Source organism: Spermophilus citellus, assembly GCF_964194105.1.
Source record: "Spermophilus citellus genome assembly, chromosome: 3".
Taxonomy (NCBI): Eukaryota; Metazoa; Chordata; class Mammalia; order Rodentia; family Sciuridae; genus Spermophilus; species Spermophilus citellus.
The window spans coordinates 154,421,997-154,438,626 of NC_138184.1; the positions used below are offsets into that span (position 1 = coordinate 154,421,997).

General features: G+C 35.2%; 1 protein-coding gene across 2 annotated transcripts in view; it reads right to left on the reverse strand.

Moving 5' to 3' along the window:
- BZW2 (basic leucine zipper and W2 domains 2) overlaps window positions 1-16,630 on the reverse strand; it is a 56,720-nt gene that overhangs the window by 38,077 nt on the left and 2,013 nt on the right. Inside the window, exon 1 of one of the 2 annotated variants that reach the window (XM_081284446.1) lies at window positions 2,122-2,210. The exons of the other annotated variant lie outside the window; for it this stretch is intronic. The gene's annotated coding sequence lies outside the window, so the exon portion shown is untranslated. Of the gene's footprint in view, window positions 1-2,121; window positions 2,211-16,630 lie in introns of those variants that run through there. 2 annotated transcript variants of the gene reach the window in all.

The following is a 16,630-nucleotide window of genomic DNA, read 5'->3' on the forward strand; positions in this document are numbered from 1 at the left end:
CCACACCTCTTCCTATCACTCAATGAGTTTCAGCCACACTGCCCTACTGTTGAAAAGGTTCTATTTCTAAGGCTCTGCACCTGTCTTTTCAGGAAGCATCTTCCCCAGCTGTCCACATGGCTTACCTACTGCATTCATTCAAACGCCTCATTTTCAGAGAGGCCTCCCTAACTAATTTTTTTAAAATATTTATTTTTTAGTTGTAGATGGACACAATATCTTTATTTATTTATTTATTTATTCTTATGTGGTGCTGAGGATTGAACCCAGGGCCTCACACGTGCTAGGCAAGTACTCTACCGCTGAGCCACAACTCCAGCCCCCTCCCTAACTATTCTGACAAACATGGCCTCTTGTCACTCTCAAATCTTTACCTAGTTTTTTTCTCCCTTCCTAACCTTTAGCATTATCTGCCATTTTATTATCATCTGTTTGTGGTCTGCTTCCCTCATGAAAGTTAACCTCAATGAGCTAGGAGTCACGTAGGTTTTTACTCAATAATGTATCTTTAACACCTAAAAAGCTAAAAGTTTAGCTTTTAATAAATGCTTCTCAAATACACTGCTCTGCTGATATGGAAGGATGATTCAGGCACAATGATACTGAGGGGAAAAAAAAAAAGACCAAAAAAATGAAAGAATGGAATGTATAATTTTACTTGATTAAAAAAGGGATAAACAGAATATGTGCTTTTCTAAACAAGGAAATTTTGAGAAGGATTAAAAAATATGTAAAACTTGCTCCAAAATACCTCTTAACAATTGAGAATAACCATGCTGGTATTAATATTATACATTAAAATATATCTGAATTGCTTAAATTATGAAAGCCAAACAAGATAAAAGGTACTATTCAAGCAAATTATCTCATCTTTCAGAGTTTTAAAAACATGGAAAAATCATTATTCTGTTTATTAAACAAACCTTCCATTCCAGGGCTGAGTGTATGTAGCTCTGTGGCAGAGCACTTGTTTACCATGCTGGGGGCCCTGGCTGGATCCTCAGCACCACCAACAAAGTAAAACAAAATACCAATCTGCCATGGAAAAGTTCTAATCAATCATTATTTTAAAAGTGAAACCAATTACAAAAGCATTAACAATGCAAAAGTGAATTCAAGTTTTACCATTTGAATTGAGAGAAATTCGATCATTTCTATGAACTAAAATGAACTTAATAGAGCATGCCTGGAGAAACAAAAGGTGACTAAAGCAGAATCCACACCCTCAAGGAACTTAGTGGGAGAGATAAAATCCAAACCTTCAAAACACAATGCAACCCTTGAAACAGAAGTACAGACCAGAACCAGGGTAGAGACAGTGACTGATTGCAGCTCAAATATGGGTCAAGAGCTACATATCGAAACACGGGGAAAACAACTTAATTGATAAAATCTCATTTCATATGATGAATGTTGGAAATAGTTTCTAATCCATTATTTATGTTCACTGTAAAACTCATTCAGAAATTTCCCTGTTGGCATTTTCAGAATTTCCTGTGGATCAACAAACATTTAATTGGTGCAAAATTGATGTCATTGTGTAAGTAGTTCCCTCCTTGTCTCTGTACCTCCCAAACATAACAAATATTCAGAATGTATTCTTATTTTATTTTTTAAAAAGGGCAACATCAAAAATCTGTCAAGAGTTTGGTTCTCATTCAAAGCCAAAAATAGAGCCCAAATAGCTTGAAACGTCTTCAGCAGGCAAACATTCAAGGAGCTGTTCTCTGCCGAAGATGTTTTGTTTCATAATTAAGTTTAAAGCAATTTTAAGCATGAACCATATCTAAAATTTTTATTTTTAGTCTAGGTTATAAACTCATGGATTTCTCTGTAAGTAAGTCCATATTTGTACCTTGTTTCTATCTTTCTCTGTTAATGGATAATTATCAACATACTATGAGAGAAGTACTCTATTTTAAAAATCCTTAGCTTTTTTTATACCTACTTCAGTTCTAAATAAAAAAAAGTTCCTCTTCAGAGCCCAGTTATGGGGACTTAATTTCTACATCCTCAATATAGTTTATATAGAAAATAATATAATAAAATATAAACAGATATATATGCAAAAATTTTGACATAAAGACCACCATATAAAACTAACAAAACACCAAAACTCACCCACTTAGTGAAAGACTAAATGAAGGTATTCTCTTCACCAAGAGTATCTATGGTTTAGCTGTTACTATTTGGAGCAGAGACACAGCTTTCCTCTAAATTTAGCTCCATGCTACAGTATAATCTGCTCAGTAAGGGTCAGCCTTTATAAGGTCCTTGCTGAGCCCTTATCAGAGAAAGCCCTGGCCTAAGAGAAGCGAGGGCATTTTGAGCAGAAAATGGTGCTAACTTAAACCTGGGAAAGTAACAAAGAAACAGTAATAAAGACCATTCTATAGCTCACTGTAAAATGATTACATGTATTACTTTGCATTATAATTTGAAATCAACTAACTTTCCCCCTTCTAACAAAATGGAACAGCTCTATGGTTTAATACTATTAAAACTTGTATGCAGAATGTCAAACAAAATAGATTTAAGATTTCACAGGTCAGCTAAGAGACTATCTCTTGGATATCACACAAGAAAAAAGAGAACCATAAAACACTTAACTGATTCAATAATTCAAAATTTGGAAAGTAGTCATTATTGAATTAAAAATCTCCTTTTTGAGGGAAAAATCCTTTTAATGTTGTAGGGTTTAATGAGAAGGTTTTCCAGTCTGACATGTTTGATATATTTCACCCCACCTAACTACACTAATCAATCCTCTAACCATCCTAGTGTCCACTGTAGGTTCCATTCTTTAACTCAGAACTACACCCTGGGCCCAGGTGTGACAAAGGGGGCCAGCAGCCTGGATACTAAACCTGCTAGTTTTCCCAGCCCACTTGAAGTGGACTAAAAACTTGGATGTTGACTCTTCAGTCTTGACTGGTATTCTTGTTTCTTTAATTCTCTCGGTAATGGAAGGAGCTGATTTACCAGAGAAGGACTCAGTCTTCCAGTTGTCCCTACAAGGGAGTGATTGTTCTTACCCAGCAATCCAAAGGTGTGGTCTTATGCTCTATTTTTAACTCTTCTAGTTTAGCTCATCTTTAGACTATGAGACACTGCCTTACATGGCATGCTATACTACCAATGTATTGAATATGTACTATGAACATAATAATCACATTATTTAACCTCAGTCTTATGCATATATATATAGTTAAAAGCAAAGGTCACAACATTTGTGTGTGTGTGTGTGTGTGTGAGTTGAGAGCCACAGTTTATTTGGAATGATGCCTGGCATTTTGCTAGAGGGAATGGCTGAAAGGTGACCCTGCTCCGGGATTAGGGCAACTCTGGGATTAGGGCGGCTCCTTGGGGGGGAATAGGGTGGCTCCTGCTGGGATTAGGGCGGATCCTGCTGTCTGGAGCGCCAGCTACTTTGTAGTTCTCATGGAGTTCTCGCGGGGTTCTGGGAGAATTGGCGCGTGGAGCCCGGTGGAGGGAGTGTATTCACGGGAAGTGTGTGCAGAGTGCCGGTGAGAGTTCGGGAATAAAGAGTTGCTGTTTGAGCCTACAAGGCTTTGTGGCGGCTCGGTTATTTGTGCCCTGCCAGACTGCGAAGTAAGTGTGTGTGTGTGTGTGTGTGTGTGTGTGTGAGAGAGAGAGGACAAAAAGAAAATATTTTAGGCTCTGTGGGCTATATAGTTTCTGTTCCAACTACTTGATTCTGCTGGTCTGACAACAGCCATAGACAATATGCAAACAGACAGTAATGGCTGTATGCCAATAAAATTTTATTAACAAAACAGATAGTGGTCCACATTGGCTCCACAGGTCAATTTGCAGACCTCTATTCTATAGCAGGGTATCCAATACAACTGGACTTGATAATGGAATTATTCTGTATTTGCATAGTCTAATATGGTAACCATAAGTCACATTTGGCCATTGAGCACTTGAACTGTGGCTAGTATGACTTGAGGAGATGAATGTTTAATTCTATTTCACTTTAGTAGTTGAAACTTAAATAGTCAATGTGCCTGATGGCTACCATGTTGGGTACTGCACTTATGAAGTTATCCTTCCATCCCCTAATACTTAATTTGATAAAAAAGTAAAACTAGGGGCTGGGGCTGGGGCTGAGTGGTAAAGCGCTCTCCTGGCACACATGAGGCACCGGGTTCAATCCTCGGCACCACATAAAAATAAAATAAAGGTATTGTGTCCATCTATAACTAAATACATATATGTAGTAAAAATACATCCAAAAGTTTTTAATAAATATTTTTCAAATAAAGTAGCCCCGAGGAGCATTTTACCCAAATATCAAAGTCACATGGCTACAGTAGGCAAGGAAAGAAAAGGCATCACACTTCAAAGAGCCCTGTATACAGTCAATAATGCTTAAGATTTTAGGGAAGGAGACTTTAGAGTCTAAAAATCATAAGGCAAGAATATCACCTCCAAAGTTGAAAGAATTTTATAAAGATGACACACCATCACCCCATAAAACTCAATAAAGGCCATTTTCCCTACTAGGACCAAGAATTATCTTTTATTCCATACCCTAATGAGATAAATCACCACAAGAAGAACAAACTAAAAATTACCCAAAATCATAAACAATTTTTCTTTTCATTAAAGTTAAACTTCAAGAACAAGCATCATAAAATCATTTATAAAACATGTCCAATCAAAAAAACTTTTGGGTCAGTAACATTGTAGCAAAGTTTTCTCAAAAGAAACAAAAATAATTAAACTGTCTCTAAATGTTTAAATTATTACCGCTAAAGCAATCAACTAAATGTCTATAATAACACCATGCAATGTGTCGCCCAGAATAACATTAGTTTTTTTCATATCCTTATTATGACTTTGTAACTAATAGCCTCTTCATACTCAAAATCACCCAGCTGCTGCAAAAAGCTTAATGAAATACCCTAACAAATTCTAAGCTGCAGTAAGTAGTTAAAAAAAAAAAAGAAAGAAAGAAAGAAAAGGAAATTTAAAACAGAAGATAGTATAACTATAAAAGAAAAATGTTTCTAAAGAATTTTAAATTCAATATTCTTTTAGGATTAAAAAAAATTCATGTTCTCTTCTTATACTTATTAATGTAAAAGAACATAAACAACCTTGTCAAACAGCATAAAACAATATTAGTTTCTTCTAAAAAATTTACAAGCATATTTTTCAGTGGGGAACATTGATGGTGGAATCAAATTGTGCTAAGCAATTTCCTTATGAGGAAAGGATCAATTAATGACAAGGCACCATGCGGCATTTTCATGTTTCCAGAACTATTTTTCTATCTCAAGTGTAATTAGTACTACCTAAGTTCTGAACTGATATTTCCTTTGGAATAAAAATAGAAATGTTCCAAAAGCTACATGCCAAGTATCCATGTACAACCTTTATATAGAAACAAATTAAGGCAATTACATATAATTTGTTATCTTAATGAAGTTATTTTCAAAAACTTTTAAGAAACATAGTTTATTTCTAAAATACTTTCACTCTACCAATCAACTCCTGCTGTCCACTTCATCTAACCTTGAAGCTCCCTAGGGCATGGATGTTTCTTTGAGTACTTAGGTTTTCCCAAGATGGAAAATCTCCCAGATTCTTAATCCCCTCCTTCCAACTGACTAGGCTCATTCGATCTTCCAGATACTCCCATCTTGCTGATGCCATTCTTATTTCTCTCAACACTTGCAAAGACATGGACACATATACCCTACCAACATTAGAGAATAGTTTGGCTTTTCACGCAGGATAGTTGATAATTTTGTCCCCCAGGAGTACTTGGCAATGTCTGGAGACATTTTTTTTTTTTTTTTTTTGAGGGGGTTGTTTGGGAATTGAACCCAGGGACACTTAACCACTAAGCCTGTCTCAAAATTTTTTATTTTGAGATAGGATCTTACTAAGTTGCTTAAAGACCACGCTAAATTGCTGAGGCTGGCCTTGAACTTGTGAACCTCCTGCCTCAGCCTCCCACTGAGATTACAAGTCATGGACCACTGTGCCTGGCTTCTGGAGAGATTTTTTTTATTGTCACAGTCAGAGGATGGGTATAGGTGCTACCAGCATCTAACAGCAATGGTGTCAAATATCCTATAAGCTATGAGCATAAGAAAGCTCTCCACAACAAAGGATCATGTGGTCCAAAATTTCAACAGTGCTATGGTTGAAAGACATTACATTAGGAAAGAAATAGTGGTACATTTAAGAGCTAAAAATTTTGCACATGGGACTAAACACACCTCAGCAGCAACTCAGCAGGTATTTAATTGAATAACTGTTTACGTTTAGCAAACACTGATGTCAAATATTAGAGAAAATAAACTTATCATTGAGTAGACCATTTTATATGAAAGCAAAAGTACCATGATGTATGAAATAAATGTTTCCCAGTCTCGGATTTATTTCTGCATTGATAACTTTATATTCTATGATATTCATGGGTGGTAGAGGACAGGTAGAATATAATTTTAAAGGAAGAATTAGAAAAAATAAGGTTGGGCACCAGTAGATGAATTTTTCCTACTTTAAGATGATGCAATAATGAATAGGAACAAAAAAAAGACAACAAAGACAGATTTTAAAATGAAATACATTTACTAAAAATGAAATTACCTATTTTTTATGACTTGGAGAAAACAATGATATGCTAAGTGGATACAATAAAATGCAAAATTTTGTATTCTGATGTGAATTTGGCTATGTAAAATAAACCAGCACTCAATGAGCAGTGGGCTTAAGGGGACATTTAATTCCTCTTATCTATAATATAAATACAGGTAATAGATTTAAAAAAATTGCATATATATAAATGAAAAACTTTAACCTCCTCTGAAGTTCCTATCAAATCCTAAAAAGTTACAAGCAACAATATTATTTGTGCATGAAGAAAAATTATATTAGACAGGGTATAAATAAAATTCTGTAATATTAGATATAATTCTCTCCTAAAAGAAACCAGGATTCCTGGAATAAATGGTTGATATCAAGGCTATTCGAGAAAAAGTTCACTATTATCCTGGGAGGTCTTGTGTCAGAAAATATATAGTTTAAAAAAAAAATCAGAAAAGTATTAAAACAATACAGGATCCTTCTTTTTGGAGATACTGGAGATGTAAACTCAGGCCTTGCACATGGTAGGTAAATATTCTATCACTGAACTGTATCCCCAGTTTATTTTTATTTTTTATTTTGAGACTGAGTCTCACTAAGTTGCCCAAGCTGGCCTCTAACTTGTGATCCTCCTGCCTTAGCCTTCTGAGTTGTTGCAATTACCAGTACTTTATACCTGCCATGTTCATAGGAATAATCTTGAGGACAATTCTGCTAAAGCTAGCTTGGGGACAATTTTATTACCAAAATAATTAAAGAACAGCAATGATGAATATGCTATTAAATAAAATAAGAGCCCACAATTTCATACTTATAACTTCATATTCCATTTATTTATTCATAACAAGGATTGAACCCAGGAGGGCACCTAACCACTGAGTCACATCCCTAGACCTTCTTATTTCTTTCTTTATTTTATTTTGAGATTGGGACTTGCTACATTGCTTAGGGACTTACTAAGTTGCTGAGGTTGGCTTTGAAATCAGGATCCTCCTGCCTCAGCCTCCTGAGTCCCTAGGATTATAGGTGAATGTCACCGTATCTGGCTCATATTCCTTTTAAACAAAACAACTTAGTATACAACGGAAAGGGGAGTAATTGGAGAGATAGGAAAAATTTTCTTTCAATAGAATATCAACAAATAGAAAGGAAACATGAGGCCTGGGGCTACAGTAGTTCATTGGTACAGTGCTTGCCTAACATGCATCAGGTCCTGGTTTTGTTCCCCAGCACCACAAAATCAACAATAAACAAAATAAATAAAAACAAGAAAAAGAAACATGGAATTAGAAAATTCAGTTTGCAATCATCACACTACAAATTGATTCATGCCTTGAAACATGGGAGATTCATCCATGTATATTAAATCAAGATGAATATGTACATGTACATTGGGAAGCCCATGATAATCAACAGGATAACTGCAGAGCCTTAAATCATCTTCACATGAATCACAAAAGAAAAAGTGGTGACTACACATTGGAGAAACATGGTCAACAACAAACCTTCAGAGGATTCATACTGAGGAGCATGGGATATTGCTCACGTGGTATTCCAGACAAAAACGCATGATCTGACTCTAATTGTCAAGAAACAAAAGTATACCTAGGAATACTCTCCAAAACCAGGTGGCCTGTATTCTTAAAAAATAGAAATGTCTCAACAAAGACCGAAGAACTGTTTTATTAAAGAAGAACCAAAAAGACATAACTAATAGTAACATCTTTTAAGTTAACTGAATTTTATTATTGCACTGGGGTGCTGTAAGAAAAGTCTCTTATTCTTAAGAAATACTCAAGTAAGAGAAAAAGGTTAGAGTGTATACAACCTATTTTCAAATCCTTCAGAAATATAAATGATTTGATTATGTATACACAGAGCAAAGGTAAACACAGGAAGCCATCTATATTTTAGGGAATGAAGTTTGGCAAGGGGAATGGTTCAGGGAGCTGAACAAGCCCAGGAAGCTCAGAACCACAGGGATTTTGTATTTTCTGGGACTGCTTAGAAAAAAAGCTTGCCACAGAGGGAAGTAACATCACTCTCCAGATCCCTCAGGATTTGCTCAGCTGTAAAGTAGGAAACAACTCAGCCACATCACTCACTCACTCAGGAAAAACCAAATTAACTCCTGATATGAACATGTTAATAATAAATACATTATTCTGGTTAATATAGTTTGTATTTGACTGCTCTATGCATAATGAAAAAGTTTTGAAAAATGTTTTTATTGCTGTAGCACAGCAGGGGGTTCTTCACCTTGCTGCACACCAACACTACATAAAATCCTTGGCTTAAGTGAGCCATGAAGTGCTTAGCCACACCTTGTACTACCTCTGTAACTCCTGCTGTGGAAATATTTTTCCCTATTACCTTGTCAACTAATCAGCAATTCAGAAATATATAAAATGAAAGTGATAAAGATTGTCATCATGAAAATAAACTCAATAGTGAAAAAGTGTGTGTGTGTAAAATAAGACGTGGGGTTTTTAGAGAAAATAAATTCTGACCTCTGCAAATTCAAAGCAAATACCTTTAAAAGAGGAAAAAAAAAAAAAAAAGATTCCTGAACAAAAACTTTTAAAAATTTGTTAAAATCCATTATTTTTTCTACATTAAAAATATTTACCAAAACAACACACATGTAAGTATACAATGTTACATAGTAATTTAACTCATAAAAAAGCACATATTTCAGAATTTACACATGGAACAACTTCTTCCCTCAAAAACAAACAAAAACAAAAAAACTCACAAAGACTATAAATTAAGCTAATAATGCTGCTACTAATCAAAATTCCTTTTAATTAATATATTTCTGAACTCCAACCCCTGCTTTATAAAGAATTTCCCTCAGAGTCTACAAGACATTCTTTTCATTATCTTCAATGATGAAAAGTTTTACTGCTTGATGGAGGGTTTAATTTTAGGAAATCAGAGATAATTCAGAATCTAATCTGTTGAAAAGGCATGTGACCATTTTGAAGCTACCTGGTCTGTGTATTTCTATGTTCAATCATGCATACTTTTTATGTACTCGAAATAAATATTGAAAAAAAACCAATGGCATTCAAGGCATAAAAACTTTTCAAGAGAAATTTCAAAAACTTTATTCATTAGTTGAAGTATCAGCACAGTGAATATACAATCTTGCAAGGTGATGATTTGGAAGGTCCATATGTTCCAACATTTGAGTTTATTTTACCCATTATGATTGTTTTTTCTTATTAACATATGGCCATATATTTCATATACAATAGTATATGCCACTTCCTTATTTGACAAAGGTGTGAAAAAAATACTTGTATGAGAAAATAATTTCTTTAAAATAACTCTAATTATAAAGTCAGCTTACCATGTAGATTCTAGAAAATTTAGAAAAAAATTAGGAAAAATGTAAATTTAGCTTTCTGCAAATGATAATCAGACACATTTAAATAAAATGTAAATTCCTTCTTCTTTATCATAGAGAGCATATATGTAGAAAAAAAATTAAAATCCAATTCTATCATCTTTTCTAATCTCAAAGTGTAACTTAAAATAAAAATTGCATTAGGACTTGGAGTTAGTTATATGACTTAATTCAAAGAAAGTTTCTAGCATCTTTTTTTTTTTAAAGCATTGTTTTGGGCTGGGGATGTAACTCAGGGTATAGCACTTGCCTAACAAGCACAAGATGCTGGGTTTGATCTCTAGCAAAGGGTGGGGGTGGGGGTTGTGTTTCAATGCTTCACTTTAGGAAAAGTAGAAACCTTTCTTGGAGAGGAAAATATTCTAGAAATTTGGTTAATCATATCATAGTTATAAGCTCAGGAAATAACAAGATGGTTTCTATATTGATAATGTACTTATAGCAAACAACAACAAATACTAACAATGTATAAAGGGGCATAAAATAAAAAGTGAAGTCCATTTCTCAATTTTTCACTCTTGTTCTAATGTGCTAGTTGCACTCTATGGGAATGATAATAATTCTAACTCTTTAACATTGTACTACATGATTTTCAGAAAATACGTACATGAGATTTCCACCTATATCGAAGAAAAAACAAAGGTAAAAAAGTCTCCTCATCTCCAGTGTTAATTCCTCCAGAAAATGTCTACCTCTTCAGAAGGTTCCTAAATAAAGGTTGAGCCCTTCTTGGTACAGGAGAAAGATGATCTTTACATGAGATTTGCCTTTCACCTAAATGCACATACATCCAAGATGCACATACAACCAAGGCCTTCCTAACTGAGGTAAGAAAATCCAGTCAATGCAAGGAATACATGTCATATGCCAGAGAGCAGTCAGTTTATAAGGGCCTGATGAACATAAATCTCATGGGAGTGTTTGTGGCTAGTGGGTCAAAATGGAAGCCAGGATTGAAGTTACAACCATGAGTACTGAAGTGTCTCTCTCTCTCTCCACAGGATTTTAATCAAGGAGAAAGGAAAACAGAATCTTCTGGGGAAAAAATAATGTACAAGACTGGTAATGGTAGAAGATTTTTGCATCATAGCAACTGTTTAAAACACATGGTAATAGACTCTCTAGAAGCTTAAAAGTGGTAGTGGGCACATGTCCAAACATTTACTCACTTATTAGTTCTCTCAACCAAGAAACTCCTGCCCCATCCTCCCAGAGACATGCCCAAGCCTGTCTAGCAAGTGAAGCTTTATGTGAAGGGTTTCTCACCCCCCCCCACTCTCTCTCTCTCTCTCATACACACACACACAACATATGCCTATTACACACAGTGAGAACATGAACTACATAGGGCACAGCACACCAATGATATGGGACTATATTCCCTGATACAACTGTATAGAAGTAGACTACACGAATTCAAATTAAAAGAAGGTGGGCTGGGGATTTAGCTTAGTTGGTAGAGTGCTTGCCTCAAATTCACAAGGCCATGGGTCAATCCCAGCACCACAAAAATCAAAACAAAAAACAAATTAAAAGGAGGTGGGGGAGATCAGTCTAACACTACAAACTCTCTCAATTACACTTTTCAGTAAGGTTCAAACATAGAGAATAATTCATTCATTTGTTTGCCAAAATACAACGATGTCTGGTACTTAGTTGATAGGGGAGACAGTAGGGAGCAGGTCAGAGAAGTTTTTGATGCTCCCTTTCTAGCAGGCAAAGCTTTTTTCCAAGCACTGACCAAAACAAACAAAAAAAAGGATAAGAAAAGAAATATGGCAGTAGGATGATCAATCATACATTATATCATGCATTTGAGTTGCAGTTGTGTATATTAATATTTTAATAACACTGCTTTTTTTTTTCTTTTTAAATTATAATCAACATCTATGAGGAATGGAACACTTTGAAAACCATGGCTCTAAACCCAGGTCTCAGCTAACCCCAAGATAAGGTGTGGAGATGATAAACCACTTGGCTGAGGGCATGTGTTTCACTTTATATTGATGATACAGTGGAGATCAAAGCAGAAAGATCCTTGCTTATCTGGAGCTTACAAAGTCAGAAAAGTAGGGGCCAGAGCCCATCAACTATCTCTACTCAATGCACTTTTCAAAGAGCCAAAGTTGTGGCAGTATCTTGGAAAGTTATTTATATGATTCTTAAAGGCAGTTTTCTCATTATTTGCCTCATAGATCCTTTAGTCTAGAATTAGGTCAAGTAAATATAGTTCATCATTTTTTCTTTGGGTACCAGGAATTGAACCCAGGGGCACTTAACCACTCAGTCACATCTCTACCTCTTTTTATTTATTTATTTTATTTTGGGATAGGGTCTTACTAATTTGCTTAGGGCCTCACCAAGTTGCTGAGGCTGGCTTTCAACTTTGTGATCCTCTTGCTTCAGCCTCCTGAGTGGCTGAAATTACAGGTGTGTGCTACCATGACTGGCTTGAGTTCTTTTAAGGAAAATAATTGTATTTATATTTAGAGAGAGGATTTAACAAAAATACTGCCTCTTAGGAACATACTAACATTAGGAAATTTATGGTACCATGATTTCTGTAACACTATAGGATCTAGTTTCTAAACTGTTTCTGGTAGAAATCAATTCTAGCAAAAAAACAATCTTTAGCCTCCCAAACACCAACCCTACATCCTCTTCCTTCAGCCAGCAGTTTCCTCTGTACCATCAACTTAGGGTCCCCTTTCCTGTTTATAATAGCCCCATTCTATCACTTTGTACACTGAGAAAACATTTTGTCATGTCCTTTTTTTCTTTTAGAAATGACCATAAATCTAGAAAGCTGTCTAGATGAGTTTGAAAAGTATTAAAGACCTTTTTGTGAATACACAAAAAGGATGACAGGAGAATATTAAAATACTGCACACCCCATAGAAGCTTATGACATGTTCTCTACAATGGCTGAGTCCTAGTACCCTTACTATTTCCTTTTCTTGAGATGCATTTGAAGTCCTCAAAAATAACAGTACATCTAATAATTATTTCTAAAAGTCTTCATCTTGTATAAAATAAGTTGAAATATGAAAAGAGAACTTTAATTTTCCATCTTACAAATTTATTATTTTCCTATTAAAATATTAACATTTCCAGAATCAAGAGAATTAAAGATAGTCAAAGGATTATACTATCCTTAATATTAGTGTGGGACATTATTCTTTCTTACCTACATCATTATATTTTCTTTGTTCTTAACATATATCAAACAAAATCAAAGGAAGTGCCTAATGCTACAATCCAAGAAAGAATAAAGAGAACACTGTCTCGTTTGCATTTAACAAAGAATGCTTCATTCAGTGAGCTACCTAAACCTTTATTTTCAATGCAGATAGTTTACAAATATGACTATCTGAGCATTTTTGGCACCCTTTATTCAACACATGCCAAATTTGGAACAGGCCAAATTATTCCACTTGGCACCTGACTGCTTAAAGGATACCTGCTGAAGAGATCCATGGCCTCAATACACAGACACCAGAGTGAGCTAAGAATGGAAAGCATTCTTGTGCATGAACTACTAATATAGGTAGATTTTATAGTAATTAAATGATCTCTAAAAACCCTTCAAACAATGTGTGTGAAGACATGATAAAAATAATATTAAACATATCCAAAATATAAAGAAAATTTTTCCCCTCTTTTTTTGTGTGTGTGGTATTAGGGATTGAACTCAATCCTCACACATGCTAGGCAACTACTCTACCACTGAGCCACAAACCAGACCCACAAAGATGTGCGAACACCAGGAAACATAAACTACAAAGTTATAAGAAGCAGAAAGAAAGCATCTAAGTCAGTGTTCAGTTAAGCAAACCCTGAATAAGAAACTAGCAGGCACAACCTGTCCTGTGCCTGACCCTGATTTTTCTATATTAACATAGTTATCCTAACAATGCTGATACTGCTCACAATAGTTTTCATACTTCTTTTTGGGGAAAACTTTCTGAAGTTGGCTTAGGAGGCACAGAAGAGAATCGGTATCTCCATTTCATTCACATTTCAATTCTTAGCTAAGCTAAATATATTTGCACCCCTTCTGTAAATTACTTTGTTGGTTTCCAAAAACGATGGAGATTAACTGCCAGCAAGATACTCATAAAACTGTGAAACAAGTACTGAGTGATTCCACCTACTATCTAGTTTTGTCAAGAAGTTTAAAATGTGATATGATTTGCTTATGGAAATGTATTGTTCACAAGACAGTCCTTTACAGATTTAAGTGTAACTGTTTTAGCACTTAAATGAATAATTGCATGTCAAACTCCAAATATAGAGAAATTACATTTGCATTCATATTAGTTCATGTTATGTGAAAAAATAAAATAAAACCAGCAATTTCTTAGGGGCTGTAATACTTCCAAATTTTCCCTTTAAAACTGTTATTACAGAAAATTTCAAACACATCCACAGAAGAGAGAACAGTCTAATGTAGCCACCATCCAGCTTCAACCACTAACAGCATAGTTAATTTTGTCTCATTTATATCCTCACTCAGTCCCTCTCCCCTGCCACAGAATTACATTAAAGCAAATCCCAGATGTCATACCATTCTCCCCCCATTTAAATAATTCAGAACATGTCTCTGAAAGATAAGGGATGTTTTAAAAACATAACCATAACATTATTTCAAACCTAAAAACAATTAAAATTCCTTAATATCAAATATCAGTTATGATGTGGTCCCAGTATTAAGTCTAAGAAAATGTCAAGGAAAATAGTATCTGGAAGATATAATATTCAAAACTCAAAAAGGAGCTGTACACTGCAATAAAAAGGACACAGGGTCCTCTTAAACTGGAGCTAGAGATCAGAGGCTTGAATGGAGGAATCCAGGAATGATAGGACAAATTTCTAATATTGCCTATGAACAATTTTTCTTTTCTTGGTTGACAGCATTCACTCAAATGTCAAGAAGCTTGAGACCCAAAGCATTTAAAGACTTTCTGCCCCTGGTTATGGTTATATGTGCTCAGTGCCACATCACCTCACATTGCCAGGAAGGATTAGTCAAGTAGGAAAGCAAATCCACCTAAAATAACTTAGAGATCAAATGAATTCATCTCAGCAACTGAGCAAGTTACTGGGTTATATCTTGAGAAACAAAGACGAATTTGACCTAGTTAATTTATAGCATAGAAGAGGAAGGGGCCAAATAAATTAACATAAGCTATATTAGAATATGATGATAGTGGTGCAAGCTTTATGTATTTTTATGTGGATACATATCCAGAAGCACAGAAGTTAATTCAGAAGAGGTTAAGGGGGAATGGGCATGGCCTGGGGTCCATAAGAAGAGAGGAGAGAATTAGAGAACACCAATAATAGTACTAGCTACTTACGATGCTTGTCAATGCCACCTTTGTGCAAAGATTTTCTTTACTCACTTGCTCATAGATCTGAATAATGTGTGTGAACACATTATTTAGGTTTTATTATTATAATAGGGTCTATACTCCCCTCACTGGATAGGGTGGGAGAAGCAAATCATAGTTGGAGGAAAACAACTTATATTTAAGTCAGGTCTTGAGAGTTGAGCAGCTCATCAGATCTGTGGAGAAGAGACTGGGTGAAGAAGGAAGGGAGGTTATTCCAGGAAGAGAAAAGCAAGAACAAAGGGGTGGAAATTACTGGCAGGTTAGGGAACCAGCAGTGTGGTGACCTCAGGGCAATGTGGGAGGGCCTGGCTGACTGGAAATGCTTGCTAGGACCACAAGATGGAATCCTGTTCTGTGGCCAGTGGAGAGCCAATAACAGCCTAATGAGTGTTCAATATATGTTGAACTGAGAGTTCCTTGAATTAGCTGGATGGGTAGAGAAGAGAAAGAAGCAGGCTATTTAGGATCTACCATAATAGGCCAGAAGAAGTCTAAGGCAGTAGCAGTAGAAAAGGAGATGAGGGGACACATAGAGTATTTCAGACATTTCAGAAATGATTATTTTTAAAAAGGTGGAGTAGATATGGAAAAAAGTACCACACAAATTTCATTAAACAATGGCCTATTAGTATATTCCCAGTTCTGGAAAAAGAAAGGGAAGGAAGGAAGGAAGGAAACAAAGAAAGAAAGAAAAAGAAAATGTAGTAGAAATATACATATATGCTATATTTCAGAAAGAAGACATACATTCCCTTTGGTTGTAGGTAATGGAGAAGGGACTTGGGGAAGAAGTGGGAGACAGACTTCTGTACCTTTGCATGCTGAAACACATGAACATATTAACTATTAGGTAGTCAAAAAATGTACAGTGTGCCTCACCTGGCAGGCACATAGGGAATAATGAAAAGAAAAAGTTTTAGAGACAGACCAACCACTCTGAGTTCCAATTCTGGCTTCGACACTTTCTAACTATAGGGTCATAAGCAAATTAATTTACCTTAATTTCTGTTCTCTTATTTGCATAAAGGGACAATACTGGCTAATTCCTGGGTTGTTAGAACAACTGGTAGAATAGCTAGAACAGACTAAATACTCAATATTGAGTAGCAATTTTATTATCAAAATATTTATTTGATATGAAAACATTTTAATATGCTCATTAATTAATTCTATCCATACACCAAATATGTATATT